Source organism: Rattus rattus, chromosome 8, assembly GCF_011064425.1.
Source record: "Rattus rattus isolate New Zealand chromosome 8, Rrattus_CSIRO_v1, whole genome shotgun sequence".
Lineage (NCBI taxonomy): Eukaryota > Metazoa > Chordata > Mammalia > Rodentia > Muridae > Rattus > Rattus rattus.
Genome location: NC_046161.1, coordinates 88,953,221 through 88,972,983, shown reverse-complemented (window position 1 = coordinate 88,972,983; position 19,763 = coordinate 88,953,221). Strand labels below are relative to the sequence as shown.

General features: G+C 45.4%; 1 protein-coding gene across 1 annotated transcript in view; it reads left to right on the top strand.

Annotated features, from left to right (window-relative positions):
* The window catches only part of Clstn2 (calsyntenin 2), a 131,980-nt gene that overhangs the window by 21,046 nt on the left and 91,171 nt on the right, over positions 1 to 19,763 (top strand). The window lies entirely within an intron of this gene.

Here is a 19,763-nt window from a genome sequence, read left to right as displayed (position 1 = left end):
GTTAAAGTGGGTGGTGATGGTATGGTGCTGATACACCAGGCTCTGGCAGGAACACAGAGTAAAGGAATGCTCCCAGCTTCTCCTTCATAGTATGGTGGGTGTCAGGAATGCCCCCCATTACATATTGACTCTTTTTAAAGGAATAATCCCCTCTTAAAATGCAAATGCCTCCTTCAGTAATAATGGATTAAGCCAGGGTTCCGAAAACTGTAGCCCATCGGTAAGTCTAGGGAATCACGTGTTTTTGTGATTACTAAAAAGTAATGTATTTTTATATTTTTAAATGGTTATCAAAAATATCAAAAGAATAATATTTTATAGCACACAAGCATTGTAAGAAATTCAAACCTGGGTGCTGAGAGGTTCCCTGGGACACAGCCCCATTCCTCACAGGTAGCATATAGATGCCCTGAAACAGTATTGCTGAGGACAGAGACCACCTGTCTCTTGAAATCTAAATATTCACTTTCTATGGAGAGGTGAGCAGGGGGAGGAGGATAAAGCTTCCTAACCCCTCTATAAAGCTTGTATTGTCCATTGTCACCATAGGTAGAAATAGCTTACTGTATTATGTAAATAGCCTACAAAGACCATGAAAATCCCCTCCCTTCCTTTCCATTCATCAGAGTGGCACCTAGCTTATTTGAAGCTCATCTCCAGGTAATCAGTCCCTTTATCTTCTAGACCCACTTTCTTTCTCCTCTGCCCCTGGGCTTCCCCTGACCTTTCACTCTCCTCTTTGGGCCCATAACCTACTCTCCACTCATCTCTGTCTAACCTTCAGTCTTTCTACAATCTTCCTCCAATACCATCCCTGTTCCTCTCTTTGCCACGCAATGCACCCTAACCCCCGCATGGAAAAGCTTTGGAGCCCTAGAAGATAGAGGGCACAGGGGTCAAACACAAGCTATTGATTACTGAGCTGGACATGGAATGTGGACTGGACTCAAAGATTAGCTTCACTCCTATCTGGTCACAGGATTTGTTTCAGCCATTTCTCTGCCCTCGATTTGGTCTCCTCAACAATAAATTATGAATCATAATTCTTGGCCAAACTATTTTTTATCGGATTGTTATGACCAAAAGAGATTGCTTTGTAGAAATACTTTGCCATATTTAAATCATGGTGCAAACAATGCTTTGATTAAGATCGGGCAAATAAGGGATGCCCCACAAATAAACACACCCCATAGAATACACAGATTGGTAGAATACATAGAATACATAGATTGATCAGCATACCCCGAATGTTGGTGATAAAGAGTAGAATCAAGGGAGAGGCAATGGGAAAGCAACACTGTCCCAGAGAGTGGGACACAGTCCCAATTTAGCTGTCACTACTCTGAACTGGAAGGCTACTCCCATCTAGCCTTGGCTTCCTTCATTTAAACTCTCCAGGATCAAATAGAAGGCACCTTGCACAGAACCACAGAGCATGCTCAGCAAACAGTAGCTCATCTGCGTTCCTTTTGCTCTGATTTTTAAAACCACAATGGGCAATTTTGTCCCAAATAACTAGCAAAGGCCTGAGCGCGGCTGGCTGCTCGAGGGTGACCCTGAGCTTTGCTTCGGCTGAGAGCTGCCAGGCGAGCAGCTTGCTCTGGCTGTGGGCCTCATGGGGCACTCCGCTATGAATAACGACCTGTTTTGACATCTCTGACATAGCCGATCATTAAGGTGCAACAAATGGCTCTGTAAGGGATGCTGGTTTACCTACTCGGTGGCATCCTAATGTGCTTAAAGACCTGCTGGATCAAAGTAGCATGCTCTACCTGGCCCCTGTGTTTGGAAGAAATGGGCCAATAATCTCAGCCCTTGGGGGAGGGGTGGATGGCCACAGTACACAATATTGAAAACAACAACGATAGCTACTGCTGTCTGGGTAATCACTATTTGCCAAGTGGCACCTAAGGGCCAGGTACTCTTTAACACATCCTAAAAGATGCTTACACATTTATAGAGGAGGACACGGAGGTTAAGATTTTTCCACAGGGTTCATGATATCCAGGCCACCGCCATCTTGGATACTAGGCTCTCCGGCCTGGTCCTCTGTGATGCTTCAGAGGAAATGCAAGGCACTGTTATCTTTGGAGCGCTGCAGCAGAGCAGTGCAAATGGAGAATGTGCGCTCAGAGCCACTGCATGGTATCATTGCACAAGGCAGTTTTCAGGAAAGACGTTGGCCTCCAGGATGGTGGGAGGGGGAAGTGTCACTCCTCCCTGTAAGCCCACTACTGGGATCTGCTTCATTCAGCGTTTACAGGTACAGATATCCATCAGACTCCTTAAGTGACCTCTTGGGAACCACAAAGGGAAAGGGCTTAGACAAGGACACGCATGTGAGATGCTAAAGAGGAGAAACCATGACTAGAATCAGATCATTAGATCCCTGTTTGTGAAACTGCCTGAGTCACATAGTCACCAGACTGTGGTTTCCACCGACATAGCCTGTAAGTTCTTTCATACAGATCTAGTCCACTGGATGCTGCCCCATAGGAAGTTGGTAGGAACAGAGTTCTGCCTCTTACATCAGAAAAACCTGAGTTCAAGTTCAGGGCCTACCACACTTTGACTCCAGAGCACTGGACTAGCCAATTAGTCACTCTGAGCCCTCCAGTGTGGTATCTGCAAAATGAGGCTAATATCAACCTTTACCAGGAGGCTGTCACAAGGAAGAACTGTGCATGTGGGAATGACTAAAGTAATACTACTAATAACAGAAAGCAAGCCTGGAATGAAGAGAAGCCACTAACGTATCTGGGGAGTCTGACCAGCCTCTTAGTCTAGCCTGCTGGCTGTACTACTTTGGACGTCTCAGCCTTAAGTGTGTCAGGGTGAAGTGAGCCTCCTGCCAATGCCTTTCCCAGATGGATAGCATATGTGCTGATAGCGTGCATAAGGGACCCTGAAAAGGACATTAGCTTCCTCCTTGCTCTCTGTTGTCAAGAGGTAATTAGCCCAGCCAGCTTTGAGGTCATGCTGTCTGTACACCAGTCAGACTCAGTTTCTGACGATTATGGCCCAAGTAGCAGGCAGGCCAGATCTCTTCTTCCTACACTTTCTTCATCTGAAGTAGGTAGAATGAGCCATAAGTCTCCCCATATCTTCCACATGGGCTCTTAGTAGATGGAGTGGATTTGCATTGATGGGTGATGTGACCTTCAGAGCTCTGATGCCACCCTACCATGCAGAGGGTCAGCTGTGGTCTGGGATCAATTAGAAAGCTCTCAATGCGCAAGAAAATGTCCTCAGAGCTTGCTTAATGTCCAGCCAGTAATGAACCCCTGGACACCATGACCTGCAGTGGTGAGGTGAGGGGCAGGCAAGACTGTGACCACACAGAGTGGCCAGGATAGTGACAAGTGCATCCAGACTGTGATAGTTGAGATGGAAGGCGCTTGCCCCTGTGCTCAGCTGTCCAGGGAATGTGACCAGCATTAGAAAGGCTTCGCCCAGGAGACAGCATTAGAATTGAGCTCTAAAGGTGAATGAAGATAGCTAGGTGCTCTGAGGGACTGGGGAAGGTGCAGGGCTGGGAAGCGGTGGTAGGAAAGCAACCCACAGGAGGGCTTGCTAATTAGTTGTTGTGTCCTCTAGGAATTTGTTTGCACCTACCCAACACATACTGCTTTATGACAGAAGGGGCCAGACATCCACCATGTGGTTGAGGAATTTGTAAAAAAAAAAAAAAAAAAAAAGTTATTGCCTATTAGTTTTCAATGGGGCTTCAGAGGTAGACAGTTAATAAGAGTAGAACTCCTAGATCCTTTCAGAAGGATCCTGTAAGATGTGATAACCAAGTTCTCCTCGCTCCCAATGGGAAAGAAAGGGGGCTTCAACAAGGAAGCTCCTTCCTCCCTGCTTTTCTTAGACTACATTGTGTAGCTATATGGAGAGCTGAGGCTGGATCAATCACAGAAGGAAAGGTTTGTTTTTACGCACAGTTCTAGAGTATCGAAAGTACCAGATAAGGTGCGAGCATCAGGTTGGCATCTGCTGAAGGCCTTATGCTGTAGCACAACACAGTAGGGAGATGAGAGGGAAATAGGAGCCTGTAAGAGCAACCTGTGGCTGAGAGAGACACGGAGGTTGGACTACCTGATAATGACCCACTCTCCTGGACACTGACTGAGTCCTGTGATTTAATCCTGCTTTCCTTCTTCTAACCCTAACCTAGCCCATAATAAAATGCCTAATCTCTTAGGAGGGTACTGCCACCATGACCTAATTACCTTGCCTTAGGCAGAGTTTAAAACAAGCTTCATTTGTCTCACTTTAATGTCAAAGTCTCTGGCCAAGGACAGATGCCAGGATGACTTTGATACCCTCTGTGTCCCCATTGCCAGTGTCTGTCTCTGGTCTGAGACTCTGAATCCCTGAATCATAGCAACCAGGTTCCCATAGGTAGGTCTGGGGCTGTGAGGAGTAGGAGCCTTGTCTCCCTGCTGGGAGGCTTTATTAATGACAACGGGATCTCCCACCTGCCATGACCTCCTTGGGCAAAGGAGCCTTTCTTCTGGGCCATCAGCCAGAAGCAAATGCTGACAGTATGTTTTTCCCTGTCAGACTATGAGCTTTTGAACTTCAGCCCCTAACTGAAGTATCCAAACTGATTATTATAAGACACACAATATCAAATCCCAAAGTGCCCCATCAGTGGCAGTCACATATGCCAGTGGGGTCTTGTGACAAAGACGGGACACAGACACCTGTGATCATAGGAGAAGGATGTTTCTTGGGTAAATATTATATGCTGTGCATTCTAGGGGAACCTGTTTCAGTTTTTTTTAAAAAATGGTGCAACCAGTTCCCTCGAGTACCGGGGTGGTCACTCTCTTGCTAGTTCTGGCTCTGTTGAACCATAGGAACCAGCGTTAATTTATCTCAGTAGCTCCACTCTGCCCCCAAGTACTCTCTGACCCGGGCTGTCCACCAACCGTTTCAGCGTGACACCTTGCCACACTTGTCTCTTGAGTTAGTTCTGGCACTCATGGGACCATATGGGCTCCCTACTAGCTGCAAACCTGATAACAGCTACCGGGTAAAATCAGGGTTCTAGAAGTCCAGCATGGGCTGGCCTACTGAGGCTCCCTGCCACAGACTCTGCTCCCACTCCCAACAATCCAGTGAAAGCAAGACTCAACAAACTGCAACCCAGCAATCAGATTTACATGTTAAATTCTCAATCTGCACAATAAACTCACAGCCAATTGATAAGGATATAAACCTCCCACCTAGATAAGATAAATTTGCCTACTGAAATCCATCCCAACTACCTTGGCAATCAAGACCACCCGGATCTGGGTCATCCTTCTCCATTTCCATTTGATTCTCCTAGCTCCTTCTCTCCTGCTTCTCCCTCTTCTTCTAAAACCTCTGCTCCTGTCCCTCTTCCTTCTCATCCAGTGAGAGGCCTCATTTTATCTTGTCTGCCTTCACCTGCATAATGACATCAACCTACCAGAAACTTCAAGGGAAGTGGCATTTGGGCCACCATAACTTTTGATGTTATCTTTACTTAAAGAGTTTATGATCATTTTTTAAAGATTAAACAAATGAAAGAGTAATAACCCCCTCAAAATTTTCCTGCAGTTGGGCAGGGGAGATTGCTCAGTAAGTAAATAATTGCTGTGCAGGAATGAGGACAGAAGTCTGGCTCGCCAGAACCTATATACTGGGGTGCAGTAGGGCTTAGTCTGTAGTTCCAAAGCTCCTGCAGGAGATGCAAAGTGGACATGGAAGCGTCCCCGAGAGCTTGCATGCCAGCTAGATTGGAGGACAGAGCAGCAGAACCTCAGACGAGGTGACAGCAAAGACTGACATGAAGTTATCCTCTAACCTCCACAGGGATGAGCACAACTGAGTCCTCTTTCACACACACACAAAACACTGTATACACTCACATATACACACAATTACACCGTCATAAACTCATTCATACAGATAAAATAATATTAATGATAATGCTAATAATAAATAATAAAATATAGCCATAATTCTTTTTATTAACTTGAGTATTTCTTATTTACATTTCGATTGTTATTCCCCTTCCTGGTTTCCAGGCCAACATCCCCCTAATCCCTCCCCCTCCCCTTCTATATGGGCTTCCCCTCCCCATCCTCCCCCCATTACCACCCTCCCCCCCAACAATCACGTTCACTGGGGGTTCAGTCTTGGCAGGACCAAGGACTTCCCCTTCCACTGGTGCCCTTACTAGACTATTCATTGATATAACCATAATTTAACAATGCCACATTACCATCATTGTGCTTTCTTCTATTCTGCCACATGCACCTTACGATCTTTCTTACTTCTGGCATATTCTCCCACATCATAAAACCTCACCGGATGCATGATGCTCCTTCATTGAGGAATATGCAAATGTGTTTGGCGGAGTCCTGGAGTCCTGTAGGCTGGTTCTTATCAGGCACTGTCATGGTTCTAGTTTTGTTTTCACAGCACTCATGAATATTAACTCTCCACAGTGTTTAACTTCTTACTTTCTCAGGAGTGTGTGAACTAGCCCGAAGTCCAAAGGCTTTGAGGCCTGAGATAAGTTACCAAGCACCTTCCTAACCTTTTCTGAGGGCTCAGCATTGCCCCCAGAAGCTGCATCTCCCAGCACCCCACATGTGCACACTAGAGTCTCCTATTCTGTAGACTGTGGCTTGGGACGTATTTTTCCAAGACATGAGAATTTGACTCTAACTTGAGACTACTGTCCAATGAAATGTGAAGTTCCATGCTCTTGGGCCACTCAGAGTCAAAGTCTTTCTATGTAAAATTAGATCTTAAAGTTGTGTGCAACTGATAAACTAATGAGATTTATAAGACTAGAAGGTGACAAAACATACATAAGCCATCTTTTCAAAGGGCTGGAAAATGCATGCATGAAAAACCATATTCCTCCATTGGAAATGCTATTCAGAGACATAAAAGTAAATATTCTCAAAGAACAGATGCTCCGTCTTATACCAATAATACATTTTTCCCAAGATAAGAAAATTGCCTGAAAATGCTCATGTTTATTGGGCATGAGAGAGAAGCATTTCTATAAATCCACAAGAAAGTACCCTGGTTGGCTGAGTTGATGATTTCCCCTTTGGGAGAAGCATCTTTCATCAGGGCTGCCCAGAAGTACCTGCATCTCTTCAGAATTGAGCCTGTTCTGTTGAAGAAGCTTGAGGGTGGAGGCAAATGCTTACACAAAGGCTGAAGAGAAGGCAGAAGCTCAAGGCCCCGGAATGAGCAACATATGGGTCTCTTCTGTGTCGGCTGCTGCTGCTCTTGCCTTCCATACGGTGTGGAACCAGAGGGAAAGGAAGAAAAGGGCTATTATGGGTTGAACCACGGTGGTGCCCACACTCACAAGAGTACACTCTTGGAGAACTGAAACACTCATCCCAGAGTGACAGATCTGTGCAGAACAGAGGGTTTCGTTGTGCAACACATAGAAGGCCAGTGGCTGCTGGGACCGGGACAAGGGATCTCAGGTGCTTGAGCCAGGATGGCCACTGCAGAACCTGCCTAAGGTCTGGGCAGATATGTGTGGATCCCTGAAAGACAGCGTACTGGATAAAGACAAAGCCAGTCAAGCAGAATGGCATCATCTTCAATTCAGAAGGACTGGAATGGGCTAGGAAGTCTACATCAAGCACAAAGGGAAGAGAGACTGACCATTGCAACCAGGCCAGGGAGTCCCTGCAGGCATTGACACCTTTTCTAATGTGTGCCGTCCCTGCAATTCATTTCTGAAACACTTAGTGAAAACCTGTTGTGTCCTAGCAATTGGTCCTACTTTGGAGATTTGAAAGGTAACAAAATGGACACAACCCATGCTCTTCTGGGACTTTTGATTGGCTGTAGTCCACAGTTGTAGACAAATGGACAATCACAAGGGGCTGGTAAACCATTTGCTATGCAAGTGTGAGGATCTAAGTTCAACTCTCAGAACCCGTGTGAAGTAGGGTCATATAGTGCAACACATTTAATATCCCAGTGTTGGGGAAACTGGGACCAGTGGATCCCTCTGGCCAACTTGTTTAAACACTATGACAATGTGAGACTCTGTCAAAAAACCAACACACACACTCCACACACACACACACACACACACACACACACACACACACACGTGTTTAGTTCCTGAGGAATACTTGACATGACCCCTGACATCTCCATTCACACACACACACACACACACACACACACACACACACACACACACACACACACAAAGTGTTTAGTTCCTGAGGAATACTTGAGGTTGACCCCTGACATCTCCATTCACACACACACACACACACACACACACACACACACACACACACACACACACAGTACTGATTCAGACCTCCCATACTGCCTCCTTAACAGATCGGTGAGAATCTTTAGCAAGCTTGAGCTGGATTCATATCCACTAGGATTTGGATCTTAACCTTCTAGTTCCACCAAAGTCCACTGACATCCCCCACCCCAGCATTCTGTCTGCAAAGATAAGTGAATAAATAGAAACTAACATGCTAGACAATGCAGTCCAAGGGTGGAAGATGCTATATGGCCTAGCCTGACTCCAAATCAGCATTCACTTGTATTTGTAATTAACTCTAAATCAATATGTGTGACAAGAATGCAGCAAAGTGTGAAGAAAACTCAAGAGAACTTTCCAGGGGACTCCTTATCTGTCTCCTTTGAGCCTTGGACTTTGGGAGGCAACTTCAGGAAAGCTCCAACCTTCTTCCCTCAGCCCATGGGAGAAGAGCCTCAAGACAAGCTAAAAGCAAGCCAGGATCACCCTACAGAATAAGAGGTGCCCACAGCACTCTGGTACCATACATTCACAAATATCCCTTAACATCATCTTCATGTCTGCTCATTCAGATTCACCAGGCTGTCTCCCTAACAGACAAATGAGAATTTTAGCCAGCTTGCCCTAGATCCATCTCCACATGGGTTAGGATCTTGACCTTCCTGCTCTACCAAAGTCCACTGACACCTCCCTTCTCTCCCAGCATTCTCTCCAAACCACTGTCAACCCATTCTAGTAGCTCCTTCTGGGGGCAGGATACTTAGCCTTTTTTCAAACTTGGTATTGACTCCGGGTCACAGGGGGACTTTCTAGTCCATCTTCTTATTCTAGAAACTTCACTGTTCAATAGCCTATCTGGTGCATATGGGTGTTTTTTGGGGGGAACAGATACAGAAACTAGCAAGAGTGAATAGAAACATGCATTGCCTCACAGAGCTTCTACACAGAACTGTCTGCTGTCACATTCATCCACGCTCCACTGATCAGGCCACAAACCAAACCCAAAGCCACAGGCGATAATCCAGTCCCTAAAGACATCTCTTTATCGCAAGTGACCTCTTCTCTGTGACTATAAAATACATCTGTGTCTTCCCTGGGATCTTCAAAAGTTACTCAAATTACCACCTAAAGCTATGGTGCCCACAAGGTCTAGAGCAAACTGTTCAGAGACCAGTGATCCAAAGAGGACATGGTATTTGCTATACACAGACACAATATGCAGCACAGAGTCCAGGAGCAGGATAACCTGTAAGAAGGTTTATTCTGGAAAGGGAAAGAAGGAAACCCACTACTGTCCATCAGTTTTACACAGCACTGATGCAATCTTATGGATAAAGGTTTAAAGTTCTGTACTGTGGGGAAGGAAGGCTCGTTTAGGGGCCCTGGATCTAAATTCTGGGTGCAGCTCTGTGCATTGTTCTATGGTATTCCCGGCTCCAACTCATGAAGTCCTTTCTTTTTCATTATCCATCTTGACCAAATCTAAAAGTAACCCTGGAGCAACAATGTCCTCCTCAGCAGCAAAACGGCTCCCTCCACCTGCATTCTACCCAGGAATACTGAGGTCTGGAGTTTTTCCATAACACTCATAGACCATTAAAATTTCCCATGCAGAACTATCCACTGTTGTTTTACTGGTTAAAAACCCCAATGCAATAGGGACAGAGATGTGTAGCCCTACAGAAGCAGAAAGGCATATTCTAGGATGTTACAAGAACCCTGTCCTGTATCTGTGGTACTTATGAGACTATACCCTGTGTCCTGAAAGAAAGGGAGGACAACTTCATGTGAGGTCCCTTGTTATGATGTCTCATTTCCACTATGCTACTGTCCAGTAGCTACAGAATTCCTCAGCATGTGTTCAGTCACAAGGTTTGAATCTTCTTTGAATCATCCTGTGTGGCCAAGGCTCATAGATGTGAGGGAATTTCTTGCCAAATATTATCTGGAATTGGGTTTTCCGAGTCTATTTATGCAATCTTCTGAGGTTGGGAAAGGAAGTCATTACAAGTGTTTGTTTGTTTGTTTGTTTGTTTGTTTTGGGGTGAAACTAAAGCCAGCCACCATCCCATGCAGTCTACAGACAGAAATCCAAGAAAAACAATGATGGGCCTTGTGTGATGAGTGAATTCTGAAGAGAAAGCAAAGTCTGGGACAGGGAACATCTCATAAGAGAAGTTGAAAGAGTTGTACTTGGATAATGGTGTCCCATGTAAAGGACAGAAAAACAAAGAGAAGTAAAGAGGTTCTCATAGTAATTAGTTCAGGGGAGAGTCTGATGGCCGTCAGACTGGAGTGAAGACATGTTGGCCTTGGGAGCCATCTAAACCATAGTATAGGTTTAGTAGGCTCTAAAAGCACCCTGGATATACAGCTTAAACTTTGTGATGCTCTAAAGCTGGAACTGAAGGCCTTTGAAGCAGGTTTTAGGAACTAATTTTGATAAGTACTATTTAAACCAGAGCTTCTCAAGTTATCTTCAGGGAAGAACTGAGGCTTCTCACAACCAGTCATGGACCAGCATGTCATAAAACCAAAAGAGAAACAACTTTTTTTTAAGTGAAAGGGATGGCCAATATGCCCACCCAGAATTTTATTGTCATTAGAATGGATAAATATGAAATTACTCTGTGAAAGAACTGCTGGGTACCTTGCCTTCAATCATTCTCTCTCTCTCTCTCTCTCTCTCTCTCTCTCTCTCTCTCTCTCTCTCTCTCTTTCTCTCTCGACTTGGTAGGCCTGTAGCAAACAAGTTGAAGAGTCAGATCAGGATACAGAGCAAGTGAGAGAACCTGTTCTGGGAGACGCTTTTGACCCCACACCACACAGGGTGAGGTAGACATGGATCCTCCGGTCTGCTAGACAAGTCCTCTCAGCACGCCCTGTGCTGGAGGCACGAGTTCTCCTGTTCTCAGTGAAAAGCCAGGGAATTAGACCTAAGAAAAGCCTGACTGTTGGGCAAGAAGCTGCCTGAAGCTTCCCAGTGCTGTTGGGATGAGCCTGGGAACACTTACTGCTGTCTGTGACTCTGAGGTCTGCAGGATGAGACAGAGAAACCAGCAGTTACATCGCTGATCCGGGATAGGAGGAAATCCCCTCTGCTCCCTGTAAACTAGAGAAAATGTGTCGTTGGCAAGACAAATTTTGAGTTACTTCATCTGGCATTCACTGACAATAATTAAGGAAACTAAATATGGCAAAGAATGTGAGGATATTCCCAACATCAAAGTAGTTGATAATAATTTCAATGCATGCACCCACCCCGTCCTCCACACACAGTATCGGGGGTGTCTTGAATCCAGCCCACTTTAAGGCCTGGCAGCCCGTCACTTAGCAGTTGAGCAGGTGCTAGGGGGATGAGAGATAGGCAAGGCGTGCTGAATCGTAAGGATAGTAATAGATTGCTGAAGTTGGACAGCAGTAATGGCAGAATACATGTGCGTGCATGTGTGCGCGCAAACATGCACCTGTTCTGAGTCATGCACATGACCACTTACCTTACAGATAATTATTGAGTGTTTCCTCAGTGTGTGACATACTGATCTGACTCTAGAATGAGGCTGGGACATAAATAGGTAAATCGTTCTTTCTCAGGAGCCAGGATCAGATGAAAGAAAGACAGACTCTCTACAAAAGTAGACATGAGAAATCTTCATTCCAGAGCCACCTAGCAGCTGAGAGTAGAAGAAGGGCTAGAATCCCAGAAAGAGGGAGCAGCAAGAGAGTGGTCTGAGGCTTAAGCAAAGATCTGGGTCCAGAGGTCCATGCCACCTCCCTTCTGTGCTCTTTGTAGTTAATTATCTCTTTTAGTGGGAATTAAAAGGTAGTAAAAACGCTGTTGCTAAAATAAAATATAGCAAATGGCAGAGAGGTCAGTCATAAAAAAAGAGAGGGGAGTCCTTACACTTGTAATTGAGTTCACGGAGTTTGTGTTGTGTTTCTTTTTAAACGGTTCCTGTGTGTAATTGTTTTTAATTGGAAAAAGAGAAAGGCAAATAATTTAACACTCAGACACTTGGAATGTATGTGCCTATGCATATCAGGCGCAGGGCTAAGTGGTTGGCATTTATTATCTCATATAAACACTATAATTGACTCTGAACTAGGTGTTTGCGTGAGTAAATTCACATAGAGAGAAGGAAATGACTTGCCCCGGGGAGTAAGCAGCAGAGCTGGGATCACATCAGAGCTGGCTTCAAAGCCTTAGTCCTAGTAATTACGCTATGGTGCCTCCCTTTGAGACAGTTAGTGCTCCCATTCTACAGATGAAGAAACTGAAGCTTATAAAGGTTAAAGTGCATGACCAATGAAAACTGGCAACGAGGTCCAGTCATGTCATTTTGTGGGCTCTGGTGCCAATGGAAACCAGGAGCCTGGCGTTTTGAAATCATCGGGAACTTAAAGACAGTGACAGCAACCAACCAACCCATCAGGGACCCTTCCAAGCAACAAGTAGCTCAGATCGCATGCCCTCCTCACCCCAGACCCTTCAGTGACTCCAACTCCTGCCTCCCTCCAACAGAGGAAGAATCTGAGCCTTGACTGACAAGGTGGGAAAAGAAAATCAAGTCAGAAAGGCAAAGAATCCTTTTGGAAGTTTAGGGCTCAGATCAATCCAATACAACAGAAGGTCAGCCTCTGGCCATAAGATTCCCAGGGAGTCCCTGTCCAGCCCCAGCTTCCTCTCCCTCTCCGGTAAGAGAGAGCAACACTTCCCCTTCACAGGGCTAGTAGGAGCAAGATGGAGAACAGTGTTTCTTAGCTCTCTAGAGGGCTAGTTGCATGGATGACAGAGCCTACATTCAGATTCTCAGGTATTCATGAGAAGAAGCCAGCATTCAGAAGCCTAATAAAGATAGCCCACATTCCCTGAGCTCTGCTAGGCCTCTCCCTGGTACCATCTCAATACAGGAAAGCCTCAGGAGATAGAACCATAGTCCCCCTCTACTCTCCCACCCCTCCCCCCATTTTGTAGAAAGGTGTCATAGCCTGCCCGTGGTCCAGCCATTGGTAGCAGAGGAGGCAGTGTCTGCACTTAGGGTCCAGCTGCTCAGTCTGTACCTTACATCTACCATCCCCTGGCCCTGCCCAATGAGGATCCCAGATGCTGAGGGAGGGGCTCATCCTGAGAAGCCATGAAGGGACAGGATTCTGAGAACTCACTCTCTCCACTCAAGCCATGGGGGACTGTTTTGTATATACCAAAGAACTCTCTTATGGTCCTGGTCACCTGTCACCAACACTCCTTTCTAAAGCCTGTGCTCATAGCAGGCACCAGTAGCCTTGTCCAAACTCTCGGAGTCATGCCAGGCTGCTAGGTTGTTCAAACTGAGATTGGATGAACATCACATCCTTTCTACCTACGTCACACCATTTGAACTTACCTAGCCCTGGGGGAGCTGTATTGGAGTTGTCCTCTAACCTGTGGCTTTGTGCTGATTCCATAGCATGGTACAAACTCTTATATTTTCTGAGTTTTGAAGCATTGCTATTTAGAGCTTTGCTTGCCCTGTAAAATGTAAACCAACCATTCCACTGTAAACCTTCTACAGCTGTCTCTCACACATGTCCGAATGCCCCCAGTCACCCAGACATGGGTACCATACCCTTGTGCACAGCTCCGGTGTCTTAGAGGCCTCTGAAATTCCTAATCTGGACCTTCCTCTGCCTCTTGAGTGGCACCACTGCTCCTGTATGGTCACTCATTTCTCTGGGGAACCTGTGAGAATCGCAACATCTCCAGCAGCAATTGTCTCCTGATGTGTTGGCCTTACACACATAATAACAACAATGGTTAAAACCCTGTTATTAAAACAAACCCTAGTCACTCCCTCCAGAAAGCCTTCGAGTGTCCTTGGTGCTATAAATTACCTCGTTGTTCCTGTCAAGCCTTAAGTTGATGGGTGACTGTGGCTTTCCTAGAAGTAAGATGTAAGGACCCTGCCTCCCATTTCCCCAGGTTCTGTCTGGTACATAGTAGGGGCTTAGTAAGTTCCTATCATGTAGAGTGGTACAAGGAAGGAAAACACATGAATGACTATAACAGCAATAGCCTCTGCCCATGGGCTTTGGAGCATTCCCAGAGAAACTGCATTTGACTGGTCCTCAAGTGAAATGAAACTTGGGATGGCCCAGCGAGTGAGACCTCACATCCAAGAACTTGGGATGGCAAAGCCAGAGTCAAGCACCTGTCTGTCTAGATGTGGAAAGCTGACTGAATTGTGCTGGATAGAGGTCCCTACTCCTTTGTATAGCAGAGCACACACTGATCTTGGGTTAGCTCTTCTAACCCAAGGAGTGCTCTGCTCTTCTGAAAGTGACTCCTAGGGCCTGGCCTAGCTCTCAAATGAGCATTTAAATCCACTCTGGGTATTTCATGGCCTCTCGAAACACATACATATGGCTCTTCTTTGGCCCTGAAATTAAATCTAAATCTCTTACACAGATCGCCCTCTGACTTCCACTTGACCTCTGCAGCCAACTCCTTCCTTACCCACTGTCCCAGTTTGATTGTGCAAGATGGCCACTGCTTAGCCAGGTACCATGGTAGCTTCTTCTGGTAGCAGACTAGACCTTTGGTGCCCAAATCCAAGTTACCATATCTTAGAGAAAGCACTGAATGATTCCCATTCAAACCTGTTCCTTGAACTCCTTTTGTATTCTTCCACACCCCAACCCCAGTATCCCAGCATCCAGATACCAAGCTTATGGGAGTCCAGCAACTTCCTAGGACACCTGATGCTCCTTCAGCTCCTGAGAGCTGAGAATGGAAAGAGCTGGAGGTACCCAGGCATGCACAGCTACGGAAAGAAAAGAGAGTGTCTAGGCCAAGCCCATGTCTGTCCCTTCCACCCTCCTGTGACATTCTCAGAGGCCACATTGGGACAACGAAATGACTGGAATGTCTTGGTAAAAAAGGCACAAAGCTTGTGCTTTCTGGAAACCTCTGATTTGCTTCTTTTCAACTCTAGGTATTCAGTGTGAAACTTCTAGGTGGTTACTAGTCTCCCAATAAGAATTGGGATTCCTAAATTTAGCAGGAATTTTAATAAAATCATCATGTTTCCAAATCCTTAATCCACAAAACAGAGTTTAAATCCTGATGCCATTCCAGTCTTAGCATCCTCAGGGAAACTGGCAGGGTAATTTAGGCCTTGTTATTAAAACAGCAGGCAGTCAGCGACTTTCTGTTCACTTAAGAAGAAAAAAATTGAGTCAGTTTGTAAACCAACATCTAAACCTTTTTTTTTAAGTGCTGGGTATTTTAATCATTTTGACTTGATCACTTCTTAATACCCAACGTACACATCAATCAAACATATTTCAATCATAATACATAGAGATATTATGTCAGTCAATAGCATATTTACACCCCCTTGTTTTTAATCACAACTTGGATGATTTATCTAGTTTACTAAGTATATTTAATTTATTATTATTATTGTTGTTGTTGTTATTATTATTATTATTATTATTATTACTATAGCTTATTGAATATACCACATACTAGCTCAGTGTACAGGGCAGCAAGAGAATTGCTTAGACCATTTACAGACAAGGATTTCTGTTTTATTTTGAAGGGTTTTATTTGTTTCTTTGTTTGGTTTTTTTTTTTTTTCATAGACAAGGCAGTTTGGGAAACTTGTGACCCAGAAGTGAGATGTTCTCACAGAGGCATCATGGGAAGGTCCTTGGGCTGAGCCCTTAGGTTGCATTGAGGCTCCTGATCACCTCAGGAGCAGATGGAATCATTTCAGAGGAGACGACAGTGACTCTGCTAAGGTCACATGTCTGGGTTTGGAGCAGTTGAGGTTCAAACCCAAATCCCTCCACTCTTCTAGATAGAAATGGTCCCCTAGGCCTCATGAAGCCATGGATGAAAATTGGTGTGACTTCCCCAGGACCATACAATTCTCTCGCAAAATCTCCCCACTGAGCCTCGGGACTTACTAGGACTGAAAACAACTCCCATTTTCACAGATTTTTTTTTGACCATGGGTGTGCACCAAGCCCAAGAATGGGGCTCTGTCACCTTTGCTAACTACCATCACATATATCTTTTGCTTGTCATTATACCAGAGGCTGTGACTTTACTAACTGGCTCGGCGTAAGGATAATGCCAACCACACCCCTCCATTCTCTGTCAATAATAGGGTTGTTCCTTTAAGAAACCAGTGCCAAATGTACATAAGAAATACTCAAGTTAATATAAAAAAAAATACAAAAAAAAAGAACATAAAAAAAATAAATAAATGTATAAAATTCTGTAAAAAAAAAAAAAAAAAAAAAAAAAAAAAGAAACCAGTGCAAGTAGGCCTTAAAAGTGAATCTGTAAAAATGGCAATTGTCTTCAATTCTGCTGAATTCGATGGCTCAGTGGGGAACTTTTACAAAAGAGTTGTGTGTCCCTGGGCAAGTCACACCAATTTTCGGCTGTCACTTCTTCATTTGAGCAATTAGGACACTAACATCCCCACACTGGGTCCCAGTGAGGATTAAATAAAAAGGCAGTTGTAAAAGTGCTTGGTGGATGAACTGACCAATAGTCTCTTCCTGACATATCGTTTAAGAAGCAATAACTTAAGAGCTACGTATCTTTTGAACACGTGCCCCGTGTTTGATGGTGACATGACCTTGTTTTAAATTCCCTCTCCCACAATTCGGGGTAGCTGTTACAAATTTATGAAAACCTGGACTCTGGGAGGCAGATGATTTCCACAAAGTTCCATGGCAGGGCTGGGGCTGATGGCAGGAGGGCTAGACCGAGGGGCCGTACTCTTAAACACAATACTCTCTCACCCTGCAGAAAATGAAGAGGAATAGATGTGTCCTGTGGTGTAGGCTGAATGTGATGACTTCCTTTGGCTCTCTCGAGCCCTCCGCAGCCTCCTTTTGTAAGAGTTTAGAGATGCCTGTGTAAGCTTTCTAGTCTCTCAAGGATGTTGTACTCTGAAAGCGTCATCGATTTCCTTTATTAGATAGTGGCAATTTTGCCTGCTCCTCGTAACCCTCAAAAACAAGCCCTGTGAGGTCGTCACCAGAGTGACTGGCAGTTTGCTGCTTTTAAAGCTCCTCTGTTCCTGACTTCCATGAGGGCCAGAGAGAGACCAGCCTCCCAAGCAAATGGGTGACCAGAGGATAGAGTTGCTAGACTGGCCTTTTACATCACAACTTAGTTTCTGCTCTATTTGCTCCTTTTCTATGCTATATCTCATCAGAAATAACCATGTAGATATATAGAGGAGAAAGATAGCAAAGCCACAGGGAAAATGGAATCAGTTCTGCGACCAGAGTCCCTGTAGTGGAGGCTTCTTATTCTTGAGGGCCCTCAACTCCTGCCACTGGGTTCGCACCAGTCTGCTTCACAAAACCATTAGCAACTCACTAAGGGGATCCCAGGAGGGAGGGAAGAAAGCAGGCTGTCTCCTAGATCCTGTTTCTTATTCAGAAGGAAGCAGATTATTCCATTGTCAGCCATGGACCAAATGCCTTGCCAAGAACAGAGAAGCAAACGTGTTCTGTGGGGAGGGATGGTTCTAAGGAGTTGAGGATAGCATGGATAGGGCAGCAACAGGAAGTTATTGACAGGCTTTGGATCTGTCTGCGTCTCAGGATGGGCTGCCATTGCCGCAGTGAGGTCTCCAGCCTTCTCCAGATCCGCCTGGCAAAGATTTCCAACACTAGGATTAGAGTGTAAAAGCCAAGTGCTGGCTGTGGAAGATTGAAAACTGAACATCAAAACCCCCGCTTTTAAGGATTTCACAGCTACCGAGGGAAACTAGCCACAGGTAGATAGTTTCAATGTGCTCTATTAGGGGACTCCACGCACTTTTCCCTGCCAGCTAATAAAAACTACTCTGGACCAGGCACCTGCTCCCTGATGGAGAGAGTCAGTCACCTCCCAGACTCGGGCCTGATGCTGCATACTCACTCATGTGCCGAGCACCGTGGAGACACGACAGAGGCATCTACCTAGAAAAGGAAGCTCAGAAGGAGACACGAAGGCTATGTCAAGAGCAGAGTAGAGAATATGCCATGTAGAAGAAATAGCGTGATCAAACACGGTGACATGAAGCATTTTGTACCTGGGGCGCAGTACTCTCTAGTCGTGGATGGCGTCTTAGAATACGGTGGCTCTCAGACAATATTCTGATTTAAAAAAAGCCTTCCTTTCCTTTGTTCTATGGTTTGTTCTTAGGATTGAACTGGGGCTCTCAGGCCACGGGCTGCAAAGGGGCTTCCTGGATGCAATAGGACGGTTTAGTCTCAGGTCCTGGAGACTGTAATTGGGTATATTTTCCTCTGTGGGTTTGGGTGTAGTCACCAGAACATCCCCCTCCCATTATCTGTTCCCTGGGGTCAAGCCTCACAACCATGATATACAACTTCTTCTCCTGGTATGCCTTTAATACTCCCTGACAAAAACCAGCGATTAATGTGGGAGCTCTAAGCTAAGCTTATATTGCATGTTGGGGATTGTCCTTCCCTTACCTGGAAACCCCAATCAGAACCACATTCTATGCAGGAATCCATCGCCACACATGACCCTCATCCCAGCTCTGTTAGACCCATATTAATGTCCCAGCTTTACTGATGAGGTACCTGCAGCTTCAAAGCCTTTAGAGCCTACTTGTGACTGCCACTTCGCCAAGCAGAGCACATCAGTTCTTGGCCTCAAGTTCATAAAAGAACTGTCAATCTGTAGGGACCTTGCCATTCTCCTTCTGATAAGCCAGTACAACCTTACTCATCACCTCCTCTTTCTCCTGACCTCTTCACCGCTGTGTCCATTGTGCTCACGGCCGGGTGTAGCATATAGAAACACCAAACAAAATAGCTGCTCAGTAAAGGCAGCCACTTGGTCCCTAAGGCTGGTTTTCTCCATGTATCTCTTTGATGGCTGCCAGTGTCCCACTAGGGACTCCTGTGCCTGGTGGCTGCACGCTGACGTAAAGTCCCACAAATGCAGGAATTCCCGATGCTCTCACAGGTGAGGTCAGGCGTTTCACTGATGTCTGTTTCTAGTTGGAGCACCGTTAGATGCTCCACATGCTGAACACTTGGGACTCGTGAACTCATGGCACCCACAGTTAGCTTCTTTCACTGATTCCACTCACCCTTCTGCTTTTAAGTGTGGTTGGGAGTGGTTGCACAGCCTCTCGGATGTATCCTTACCGTGGGGAATTGTGCCTGTTTTCAGGGACCGTGAGTTATCAGTCTTTGGGAGCTTGCTTTGTCTTAAGCGAGTGTCTCTGACGTTCGATTGATCCTATTATGTATCAATCAATCCCCACGCGAACCCAGCGTTTGTTCTCCTTGATTGCTCTGTTCTTCTGAGCTGCCATTTTGATTGTGATTTTTTTCGCTTCTCTTCAATGCTTTATCACCGCGCAATTATTTTTCCACTGAAAAGCGGTGGCAGAATCATCAGCCATTCTTGCGTCGTAGTTTTGAA